The sequence below is a fragment of the Primulina eburnea genome, chromosome 8 (assembly GCF_022965805.1).
Source record: "Primulina eburnea isolate SZY01 chromosome 8, ASM2296580v1, whole genome shotgun sequence".
Taxonomy (NCBI): domain Eukaryota; kingdom Viridiplantae; phylum Streptophyta; class Magnoliopsida; order Lamiales; family Gesneriaceae; genus Primulina; species Primulina eburnea.
Window position 1 is genome coordinate 42,568,036 of NC_133108.1, and position 13,295 is coordinate 42,581,330.

The window sequence follows — 13,295 nt, forward strand, 5'->3', positions numbered from 1 at the left end:
TAGAAGATGAAGAATAAGCAAGGAACACATGAATAGTTGAAATAAGATCAGTTTCTGGCACTAATAAATAGAAAAACCAATATTCTGTTTATCAATTTATTTGTTTGGGTAAGAGATTCACGTACTCCTAGAATCCAATTAATATCGCATTGGAACAATGATATAGACGCCCTTGTCATAAATTGGAGAGGAGGCCGGATGGAGAATCATATATGGCGAAAGGGAAGTGGAGGTAGAAAGAACAGATAATTTTAATACGATAAGAGTGACGGTGTCTTGCCTATTTGAATTGGATATAAGAGTTGACACCCATTGGTAAAGAAGAAAACAGAGTTCATAACCATCAGTTATCTTCTGATGATATGCATTTGCTCGTTTGGGTAGTTCTAGTTTTTCCGAATTTCGCAACTTTGGTGGTTCTTGGCAAGACTTATAGGCCAGGGTGTGTTAGTCCAGTTAAAAGAGGGATCCACATGCCTATGATCGGAAGGGAAGATAAGTATCAAACACCATCCTTGCTTTCATCAGCTTGCAAGGTTTGCTGGTTTCCAAAGGCGCGCCCTCGAATGTTGCTGCTGAAATATGTCATTATTTGGCCTCTTTGAAAATATTATTTGAATTTCTTCCAAAAATATAGGAAGGATTGCTCCCTGATCAACTCAACCAGATCACAAAATAACATTTTTGAAACGAATACAGACAAAAATACGAACATTTCAATTATATAAAACTACATATTATTATGAAAAAATATCATGATATGTACAAGATGGAGGGTCAAGGGTTGGACAAATTATGTACAGATGTAACAGACTTGAGAAAATGAAAATTTCTTGAATCATAACAGATGTAAGTTATGTGATCTAATTGTATCAGAATAGCCGATGCAATGATTCCGGTTCTCAAGCACAGGTAGCTTGTACAGCCAAACTCTTTGTAACATTTGGACAAGGGTCACCAAGATTCTCCAGAGAGACTTCAATGCTGCATCTTGTTTTTCCAGCGCAAGCCTGTATTCATTTGCCACGACGAGTGAGTAATAACATCTTAATTTTGAAAAAATATTATTCCTAACACTCAAACTTCAGGGGAAAAAAACCTTATGGACAACACGCCTAGCTCGTTTGCTCCTGCAACGACCTTGGGTAAAGCTTCCACAGGTTCCATGAGGATTTCCAAAGCCCACGAATTGGAGTTCTGATATGACTTGGTTAGGTGAGGGGCACTCTAGAGATAGTGTTGGCACACTGTTATTGGATTGCAAATGGTTAGAGCTCCATGAATCAATGGGGGCCGGAAAACTTTCGGAAACTCGTGCACATATAGGTCCTATCTCTCTTGTAGCCAAAGTTACACGTGTTGGATCACCGCCAATTTCTTCCATCAATCACCAAGACATTTCCACTTGGTTTAAGCCATGAGCGAGGGACATGATAACTGCAAGATTATACTCAGGCGATATGAATGTATGTAGCATGCGAAAGAACTTAGTAGTAGGGCAGAAACTTGATATACTCACTACTGCTGAGTTGGTTTTCCACAACCTGCCAGGCATTTGTTTTGGTCGTAACTTCCTCTATAGTTGCAAGTGCTTGTACACTTGGCGTCTACATTAGCAATGCTGGCTGGCCAGTAACGTCCAATGCTCTGTCCATTTATCCAGGCCTGACCCTTTTGCATTCCCGTGAACTCCATCGCAACAGGACTATTTCCAGGGGGAGCAGAAAAGTCGTCTAGATAAAAAAGCAGAAGATATCAGAACATATTGTCTTGCATAAAATGGCTGGTGCAACAATTTGAACCAGAAGCTGTAAAACTGAGCGAACACACAGTCACACACCAGAGAAAGAGAGATTTCCAGTTTTGTGATTTGTTTCCTTCACGTGAGGTAATTAAAGCATATCGTTTAGTGTTGTATTAGAACCAGTTACTCGTGTGAAGCCCTATTGAGTACGATTTCTAGGAGTTATTGCACGTCGCTATTCAACATTCAGAGCCATGCAACACAGAAAAGCATGACCTGAATGAAAATGAAAAAGATCAATATTTCTCATCACTTTCCTAATTTTTCTTTGACCCTCATGCCAGATTGGATGCATTTGGCTTGGTGATTGTGAGGGAGTACTAAACATACTGTGGCAGCCATGACCCTAAAGCATTTGAATTACTATTTGACTTGTGAAAAAGGAGTAGGCTTCTGCTTATGTTTCTATCGATGCTGCTTCTATAAGCTCAGTTTTTCACTAGTCACTAGCACAGGCAAATCTTTTCCCAAATGTTTACTCTTGAAGAAACTGAAATAACTAACTTGTACCAAAATCTACAAAAGTGATAAAAATAGTTTGGTAAGAGACCACAAGGAGATTTTCAATCTCTTAACTTGAAAAAGTTGAACACCAACTAGTGAAAATGCGTGCTATTACCTTGTACCAAGTCAGAGGAGTATATTTAGACAAAACAGGCTTCGACAACCAAAGTGGGGAACTTCCTGTAGATAGGCCAGATTCTTCCCCTTTCAAACCAATCTGGTGAGGATATTTCATGGTGAGAATGTTTATAATGGTGAAAAGCTATAAATCTTTTAAATGCTCTACAAGATTTTTCTCAGTACTTAAACAGTTCAATGTTAATCTCCAGTCGGAACAACTTTCATCACAGTTATATGGTGGGTTACAAAGCTAAGACCAATAACCTGGTACTTCCAATGTTCTGAGGAGAGGTCGATGGTTGAACCGTTGCTTAAACCTTTCAACTGAACTGGACCGGTAATTCCTGCTCCCGCTAAATCAAAGAAAGCTCCATAGTTCTGAATCAGGAAGGGAATCATATAAAAACATAATTCTCGACGACAGTCATCCGAAAACGATAAATTGGAGGTGTCATATCGATCTGAAACTTGACTTGAAAAAGAAAATATTCGTGTTTAAAACCTTTAATCCCACGGTCACACTCAAGAGGTCAATCCTGTTAGTTCCAGGTTCCAGGGTCACAGGAACCTCTATGGAAGCCTTATTGATGTGACTGTTTCCACTACCTGCAAACACCCAATCCAGAAGCAAGCTAGGTACATAGAATGAAACTTAAATGAAAAACAAGAGGATCTAAGACAAATTCTGTTGGTAGGAATTGTTTTCCCATACCTACGCGCCTTCCATTGACAAAGGCATGAAATACATGACCAAGTGTATCAATATGTAATAGAATCTGAGAGCCATCTCGAAGCAAGGGGTCATTCGGATTTGTTTGGGTGCTGGAAAACACAACAGTGAACGTCAAAAAAGCAACAAGGGTGAAAAAATACAAGTGTTTGTGATCAATCTTTATACCTTAAAGAATACCACAGGTAGTCACTTTTATCAGCAGTGGTATTAATCTGCTCCATCAACCCAAGTAACTCAAATGCGTTGTTACTTGAAATGCCAACAGGTTCCCGGAACCAACTCCAACCTGAGAGGGATGCACCGGACGTGGTACCATTTTGTGGTAGTTGGCGAACAAACTTTGTTGTTGCTGTTACAGAATTAATCTGTAATTTTTAAAAATAAAATCAGTGAAGTAATTTGTGTTGACATATATGATATGCCAGGTAATCTTGCAGTGAGCGACTATATTTCAAAGATGCCTCGACAAATTCAAAAGATCAGAAAAATGATCATAATCACACAGAATGTGTTGGATTAGGTACAGTTATTCCCCGCTCAACTTAGTGTTGTTCCCATCCACCAGAACTTTGAATTTTTGCATTTAATTCCAAAGCCTTCATTATTTACATCTATATGTTTTAAACCGGTTCATCTTGACTGACGATATGAACATGTTAAATCACCCACTGATTTAAGTAAGACATTGTTCAAGATGTTACCATAAAACCTGAAAAACTGTGAGCATTAAAGAATATGAAATCCATGCGTAACCAGTAGGATCCACAGTTTCACAATGAGAGACACAACATAAAGGTTTATGAGGCGAACCTTTGCGGTATTATATACTACATTCTTGCAGTCTGGTAAGATGCTAACAGACCAAGCAGGCAAGTCATAGTAATTGCCGTTGAAATACACGGTTTGATCTTTCTGGTTGTCCATATTGGCTAGAAAAGCAGCACATTCCCCTGATTCAGTTTTATAGACAGTGGCCTGAAACAATACAAAGTCCAGGTTGAAAACAACATTAGAGTCATTTAAAACAATAAGTTAATACACAGGAGATTGAATTACACAGCCAAGAAAATAATCTACCACCATTATTCCACGTGCATCAATTTTAAGATTTAAAGTTGAAAAGCAGATCTTATCAAGACCCATAGAATTTATTTTTTATTCAAATTTATACTTTGCTCTAAGTTAAGAAAATTCCTGTGCAATAGAAGACATTAAATCAAAGTGCAAATTTGAACCAAAAATTTAAACTACATCAGTTGGAGAAACCTAATTGTGCAATAAATAGTTCAAGTAAAGATCTATAGAATTAGAGCCCAAGATAATGTTTAGAACATGGAACTCCCTTGAGCTGGATTATGAAGATTGACAGGGCATAACTTCATGCCACAAAATCAATAGACTATAAAGGTGGAAGTTCTACCTCCGAATTTGATCCCAGAGAAGTAGTGTTTCCGTCAGCCTCCACCATTGCATTTTCACAAAGTTTAATGGCCTTGTGTAGATCTCTCAAGTGACCCCACTTAGGCTGCCTCAGTAGTCCTGAGATAGACATGGAGAAATTTTCAAATCTCTCAGCATTTAAACTAAGAGGAATTTAAGGAGATTAGGATCAAAGTTTGATTTGACATTAAGCCATGAAACTCTTGTCCAACAATAAAGAGTTTAAAAGGTTATAAAATTTGATAGTTCAGCAAGGAGAATATGAAGCTTTTGTTTGAAAATTTAAATAGTTTTATGCTGCTTTGTTCAAAACAAGCTACATTTGAAATTTGTAATGTATCAAATAGTAATTAGTGTGCGAGTCATACCATACTCATCAATAGGAGCATCATAATCGTACGTTGTACTGATGAATGGTCCACCAGAAGTCCGGCCAAAGTTAGTTCCACCATGGTACTGCAGAAATGGAACTGAAATTGGTGAGAAAGTTCTCATGATCACAACTGAACAACAATGAAAATCAGAAGTACCATGTAATAATTGACTAAGGTTCCATTGAGCTGATAAAAACGTGCAGAGGCAAAAGCAACATCTTCCGCAGGTCTGTATGGAACAGGATCACCCCATGAAGTGAACCTAATATATTGAGAAAGCAGACCAATGAATAATCATCAGCAATCCAATATCAAAATCTGGGGGAAAATGTACGGGGAAATTAAAATAGAATATTCATCTCAAGGGATTGACAAGTTACCATCCACTCCAGAGCTCTGTCCAAAATTTTGGTTTCTCATTAGAATTTGGAGAAAACTGGTCACAATAAAAGCCATTGCAAGTGTTTATCTGCACGAAAGAAATGACAAGAATAAGTATCAATTTGATTAACAACCTCTTAAAATATTTAATCAATTTTCTTCATAATTTTCAAGGAGTTGAAATAATATATTCTTAAGCCAAAACAGGAAATATTTTTAAAAATGTCAAAGAAGATTCTTATAAACAATCTTTCATCTCGGTTCTCAAACATTTCTTCAGCAAGTCTGCTAAAGGCGGCTATACTGAGTTGTCAAGTATTTATCGGCTTGCACAAGATCCATCTATTATGCAGAAACTTAGGACAACATCGCGCATGGAAGGAGAGGCAGAGGCATAGAGTGAATATAACCAAGATTGCATGAAAAGCGAAAGACCAAGATCTCAAGAACTTACCATAGATTGAGGGGCATTATTTTGCTGACACATCACCCATGGAACCCCAGCGTTCATGGATGTAGCCAATTCTGCTGCCCATTCAATGTAAGTTTTGGCTTTTGGACCATACTCCCAATCAATGTTGCCATATTCGTTTTCAATCTATTATGAGAGATTCATTAAATTCCTCAGAACAAAACCATAATCAGAGAGCAAACAACACCATTCCTTTCAATAACAAAATTTTTCTTTCGCATCAACTTCTCTCAACAATACCTGAGACAAAATAATGGGCCCTCCTTGGGATGCATACAGATTTTCTTGCTTCATCAAATCCACAATCTTGGTTACGAATCGCTTCATTTCCACCTAAAACAACAAAATATTCATGCAACGAACATTTATAAACAACAACGTCGAAAAAAAAAGGCTGGTAAGAAAAAAGAAACCTTGTACGGCTCGTTGTCCGTTCGAAGCTGAATCCCAGGGATAAAATGCAACCAAAGAGGGAACCCTCTGCGAATTAAACCATAATATAATAAGCAAACGATCTCCCAACCGAAATCGATCGACAGAATCATAAACGAAGAACAAAGATTGAAGTGCTCACCCATAATTCCATTCAGCGCAAACGTAAGGTCCGATTCGGAGATGAACATACAAACCAGCTTCACCTACTAATTTTAGGAACTTCACCAAATCTTTCCTCCCAGTAAAATCATACTGCAAAAGTTTCGTAAAGACTATAGTTCATATGTGTGTATATATATATATATATGAAAATAATATTTGAGAATTGATCATCTCACTTGGCCTCGCGCAGGTTCGTGCATGTCCCAGAAGACGTATGTCTCGATAATGTCCAAACCACCCTCCTTTGATTTCTGGATCAAATCTGGCCACATCTACAATTCATGCATGCAACTTAATTACACACGTATATATATATATATATATATATATATATATATATATATATATATATATATATATTTAAGAATTTTTTAACAATAAAGAAGCTTAAACTTAATATTTTTTCGTATGTATTTTATGATATTCATTCCGCATGCAGTTCAATCTATTATCTATATATACAATTCTTACCTCTGGGGTACTGCGTGGATAATGAATGGAACCAGAAACCAACACCCGACGCTTGCCATCAATCACCAGCCCCCGCCGGTCGTATGTCACGTCCACGGCTATACAAAGTGATACCGTCGCGGCCAGAACAAGAGACGCGATGATCAGCCCCCGCGATACATTATTGCTTCCCATTTCGAATACGAGATTATATATTACAATTTATGATTTTATTCACAAAATAATTACAAGAAAAAGAGATATAAAGTCGTTTTGTACTTATATGCCTCTTGAGATATATACAAAACTCAACAGGCCGACAAAACGGCTTACTTGTTTGTGATCAGACGAGAGGGAAGCTTTGGTTTTTATATAGGAATTTCGGGAGTGAATTTCTCTCAATCTTTGGTCTGTATTTTTTCTTGCACCTCTTTATTTTATCCAACTCACGTCTGATGATCGGTTCTCGGTGATATACATATATTTATTTATTTTATGTTCATCCAAAAATTAATCTATATTTGTGGTTTACTTCGTTCATTTGCCGCGTCTCAATCTTAGGAGTCTGTATAATGTAAAGGCAAAAACTTGTGTGAGACGGTCTCACGGGTATTATTTGTGAGACGGATCTCTTATTTGGGTCACCCATGAAAATGTATCACTTTTTATGCAAAGAGTATTACTTTTTATTGTGAATATGGGTAGGGTTGACCCGTCTCACATATTATAATCCGTGAGACGGTCTCACATGAGACTCACTCTAATGTAAAATCTTGACTAATCTCTTACTATTTATTAAGGCTGAGTAGGTTAGAGTAACTTCCTTGGTCTGTTTTTTAAAATATCTAAAATATTCTTCACCCCCACTCTCTACATTACTAATTATATATATTAATAAAGTGTTAAAAAATAAAAGCAAGTCACATGTAGTTTAGTGGATAAAGCCTATGTTTATTAATCATGAGGTTGTAGGTTCAATTTTTGTTTGGGTCTTTTTTATTCTTTTTTAATTTATTTTTTAGTTCATATATCAAAATTATAATGTAGCCACTAATTATTTCTTATAAATATATTTTGATCCTCATTTAAATATAAATCAAATAAATTATAAAAACATATCGTACAAGCACGCAACGCGTGCGTCGTTGTACTAGTATATCATATATGTTAGTAATCCGATGGGATAAAATAGTGTTTTTTGGTGTGGTGTGTATATGATATTTTTTTTTTATGATAAGTACTTTTTTGTAAATAATTTGGAGATTAAGGTTGAAAGATATTTTTCATAGTATGTAATTTTTTTTTTAAAAAAAATTAGATTAGAGGTGTATATGATATATATATTTTATTATAATATATTTTTCTGTTTTGTTTTTAAAATAGAGATTAATATTTTTTACATGCACAGACGGTTGAGGTTCCTCAATAGATAAGAACCAAAACGTAGTGGAATTTAATTTTTTTTTTTTTTTTTTATCCGGCAACTATCGATATGTTATCCATCCACACAAACTATTCATCTATATCTATATAAATATACAGATTGAATTGTGAATTTATCACATTGTCCTTATCCTTATTATTATCTATTAATTACAATTATGCATTTACTTTTTTGTCCTTATCCTTATTATTTATTTAATAATTACTAATTACTAATTACTAAACTTTTAAATTCAATCCTTATTATTAATTATTAATTACAATTATGCATTTACTCTTTTGTCCTTATCCTTATTATTTATTTACTTATACAGATTGAATTGTGAATTTACCACATTGTCCTTATCCTTATTATTATCTATTAATTACAATTATACATTTACTCTTTTGTCCTTATCCTTATTATTTATTTACTAATTACTAAACTTTTAAATTCAATCCTTATTATTAATTATTAATTACAATTATGCATTTACTCTTTTGTCCTTATCCTTATTATTTATTTACTTATACAGATTGAATTGTGAATTTACCACATTGTCCTTATCCTTATTATTATCTATTAATTACAATTATGCATTTGCTCTTTTGTTCTTATCCTTATTATTTATTTACTAATTACTAAACTTTTAAATTCAATCCTTATTATTAATTATTAATTACAATTATGCATTTACTCTTTTGTCCTTATCCTTATTATTTATTTACTAATTACTAAACTTTTAATCTTATCCTTATTATTTATTTACTAATTACTAAACTTTTAAATTCAATAGCCGAGATTAAAAGTTGTTTTGTGAAAAAACCTTACAAATAATCTATATCTATCTATATCTATCTATACTAATACTACTAATATAAATATATGAATGTGAATTGTGAATTTACATAAATATCCTTACCTTCATTTAATAATAATCATTAATACATATTTTTTTAATCAATTTTCAATATATGATGCTAAATACATATTACTAAATAATATATTATCTATTATTAATCTATTAAGTATATGACTTTCATTTGTGAGCTTACTATTATATTATTTTTTGTTTTACAATTTGTCATGTTAATGGTGTTATTTAATTCATTTTTTTATCTTAGTTTAATAAGATCATTAATAATGTATTTAACTCAATCAAACTAATTATTATTTTAATTTACTTTAAATTTAATTTTAGTTACTTAAATTTATACATTGTCGTCAAATAATAACAGGAAGACAAAGGGAAATGAGTCGGATTGAATAAAAATAAATTATTTATAAATATTAATGTCATACAAAATTTCTTTCTACCATTTAGAATAAAAATATTTTCAGACTTTTAAGTGTCAATAGAGATATGTGATTGAGAGAAATATTTGTCTTTAAGTGATTTCAAACACTGTTTTTAAGTTATTTAGTCAATTTTTTTTATAAATGCTTCTAAATAAATATTACTAAATAATATGCTCCATTTGATCATTTTGTGTTCTTGCAATGAGAGGAGTTTTTTTTTTACCCTAGCGTTAACATGTTTGATTGTTATATGTCTTTTGTATTGATCATGTAATTGTGTTTGCATTGTTTAAATGATTTGTTTGTTTGCACAAAGAAAAGAGAAAACAAAATCAAATATCCAACAAAAACGGTTATTTTTCAATTTTTTATTGTTGAGATATTTTGTTAATTTTTAAACACATAATGCATGTTTTCTGTTTGCTTAGATTACTTAGTTTGAAGTGACTTAGAAAATATTAAAAAGATTGAAATATTTCTTCGTTTTTACCTTATGTCTCAGAATATCAAGAGATAACATTATTTATTTATTGGGGCAAATGTATTTTCAAACTTCTGTCTATAAATCAATATTTAAATTTTTTACGACATTATTATATTCTCTAATCGATTTTTTTTACTTAAATTGATAGAAGACATTTTAATTTGAGTTTTTATGTTCTTGCTTATATTATTTGTAATATTATCATGAAAATAATAGGTGAACTACAAAATTTGATAGGTCTAAGAGTCCTCTGGTGAACGATTTATTAAAATATATAATATCCAGTAGATTTTTGGCATGCGATTTTGCTCTAATTCAATGATTATGCATGATTCTAAATTTTAATTATATCACAAGTTAACGCATGCTTTGTTGTTGCTAGATATAGTTAGTCAATAGTCTAATATTTTTCTATGGTTTAAGAAAAATTGTGTGACTTTGTATTATATTTTTACGGCTGCTTTTCTAAATAGTTTTATTATGATTTCAAGGCACCATTTTTCATGTGTTTTTTAAAGAAGTAGAATGAATATCTATAAAACGATGACATTAATAAGGCTTCTTCTCTTTATTTGAAAAAAAAATTGGAAAATTTCTACAGATTGTGAATAATATGAGTTAATATTTAATTTGAGAGTGATTTATGCTTTTTATTGCTCGTATATACTTCAATTTTTTTGTTATTGTACTAAATAAATTATTTTTAAACTTTGAGTTATCATTTTTTTCTTATCGAGGTTGTTTGTGTTATGATTTTTTATTCGTTTTGGTTAGTATTGTTGGCGATAATTGATTTTTCTGATATTATATGACGTGTCTTGTTGTTTATATAAAAATAAGTATGAGAGTACATCAATCAAAGCCACGTATTTTGTGTCTTCTGTTCTTCGAAGAGAATAGTAAATGGTTTCTGTGAATTATATAATTTCTTGGTTTTTCATACATATAGTCTACGAAATGCGTCAAATTTTGAACAAAAAAGTTTTGACAAACATAGTTGATGAAAAAAAATACATGTTAAATAAAAAAAATAATGTTGTGTATTACTATGTTGGGTGCGATAATTGTCCCTGTTTGGTAGAGCGGTCGAACCGTGGTGCTTGAGCTGCTACGCGGTTTAAAAGATTTGAGTTGCACAATTACTACTAGCTATAGCTTTTGGTAAAACGGCAAGCTCTCGGTCTTACAATTGGTATCAGAGCCAAGGTCACGGGTTCGATTCCCATTGATTGCAAGGAGTGCAATTATTGGGAGGAAGATTGTTGGATGCAATAATTGTCCCTGCTTGCTTGAGCGGCCAAACTGTAGTGCTTGAGCTGCTGCGCGATTTAAAAGATTTGAGTTGCACCATTACTACTAGCTATAGCTTTTGGTAAAGCGGCAAGTGTTCGGTCCTACATACTATGTCCTAATTTCTGTATGATATAATTCAAGCACATTTTTTATAGATATTTGAAATTAGGTATAATTAAGTAACATGAAACATATACATATATATTAAATCATATTTAAAGCAAAATGTTAAGATCAAGAATGATTCAGATTTAAATTTCAACGAAACATAATGAAGAAGGAATTGAAGAATTGTATGTGTACGTTAAGTGTTATATAATGATTATGTTGCTACTTCATGGTTGTGCGACATATGAATGTCATATAAAATGTCAATATTTCTCAATAAAATAGTTTTTTCAAAAAGAAAAAATTCTTCATTTAGAAAAAGAAATACATGAAAAACAAATTGTGCATACTTCTCATTCTATTTATAATGGTATGAGAACAATTCTAAAACTTTGTTGACACAATATAACAGATCAATTCTGTGCATTTTATTGAGACATTGAGTCAGTTTCACTTTATTTTCTCCAATATTATCTCGATATATTTCGAGGTGATACGAGATTGTTTTTGTCTCTTTTTTTAGTCAAAGTGTCTAACTAGCTAATTCATAACATATATGATGGTAGCATAGAAAACTCCTCGTCATATAAATTCACTTAGCAAAATATTGAAATTCAAATAAAATTCTACAATATTTCATCAAATTAATTTTGACTATCATAAAATGCTTATCAAATCTAAATGGTTATATTATTAGATGAGATATTGAATAAGACAAATACTTTGACATATATTTGAATGATATCTCATATGCATATCTTAATTACATTATTCGTACCTCTTCTCAAGCTTTTTAAAATACAATAATTAATTTTGTATGTCGTTCCACAAGATATAAAATATTATAAAACAAAATATAAACTCGATAGAAGAAAATTTATTTTGTTTCAATGAATAATATAATATTATGTTCTAAACGCAACAAATGAGATTGAAACTATATCATCCTCATGACATGATGCTCGCAATCATTATTTCAAAGCTTCCAAAAAATGACGATCAAGATGACTTTCTTGAATTGTGTCAAATTAAATGAGGACACAATTCTAAGATATAGCCATTTGAAGATATTTCAAGTATTTTTCTTACACTGATTGAGAAATAGTTGTTAAAAATTTATTAACCTTACAGCTATATGTTGATAATATTGATACTAAATATATAAAAATGATATCACAAATATCACAATATTTGAAGAAGGTGCAACACCATTCATTGGTTATGTTGTTGAAGAATATATAGGTTATAGATACTTTTAGTCACAATTGAAAATTTATCACGAGCAAAAGCATTTTTTCTTAGGAGTTATAGTTGATGATTGTCAAAAGCTGAAAAATCATTTAACAACAAAAAAATAGTCGGAAAAATAAGATTATCAAATAAAAACAATATAGAAAATCGAAAAAATGTCGTGATAAAGAAGCAAAATACGAGCATGTCAGATCCCGGATAAAGATTGTAAATAACATAATAGATGTTAAAGACGATCAGATACTTGTTGAGCATATCAAAATAGTTATATGTATATTATAACAAACTACGACAAAGAGCTGTTGAGTTGTCAAAATCAACCAAGAAGCATATTAGAAAGTTTGTCAAGTGGATAAGATACTTACTCTGATTTATATACCGTCTATGGTCATGATTTTTTATTTTTTATGACTTAGTTTGTTTCAGTTGATAAATGTTATTAACTATGTTTTAATTCATTTAAATATTATTAAAATTTAGTACATATATTTTCGGTAGTTTAGTTTTTTACGTGTAACGCACGTTCATTTTTCTAGTTCAAGAAAATATGCACAAAAAGAAA

At 32.0% G+C, this 13,295-nt stretch overlaps 1 pseudogene; it reads right to left on the reverse strand.

Annotated features, from left to right (window-relative positions):
- Window positions 1–705: 705 nt before the first annotated feature.
- Window positions 706–7,209, reverse strand: LOC140839968 (beta-galactosidase 8-like; annotated as a pseudogene).
- Window positions 7,210–13,295: the final 6,086 nt, after the last annotated feature.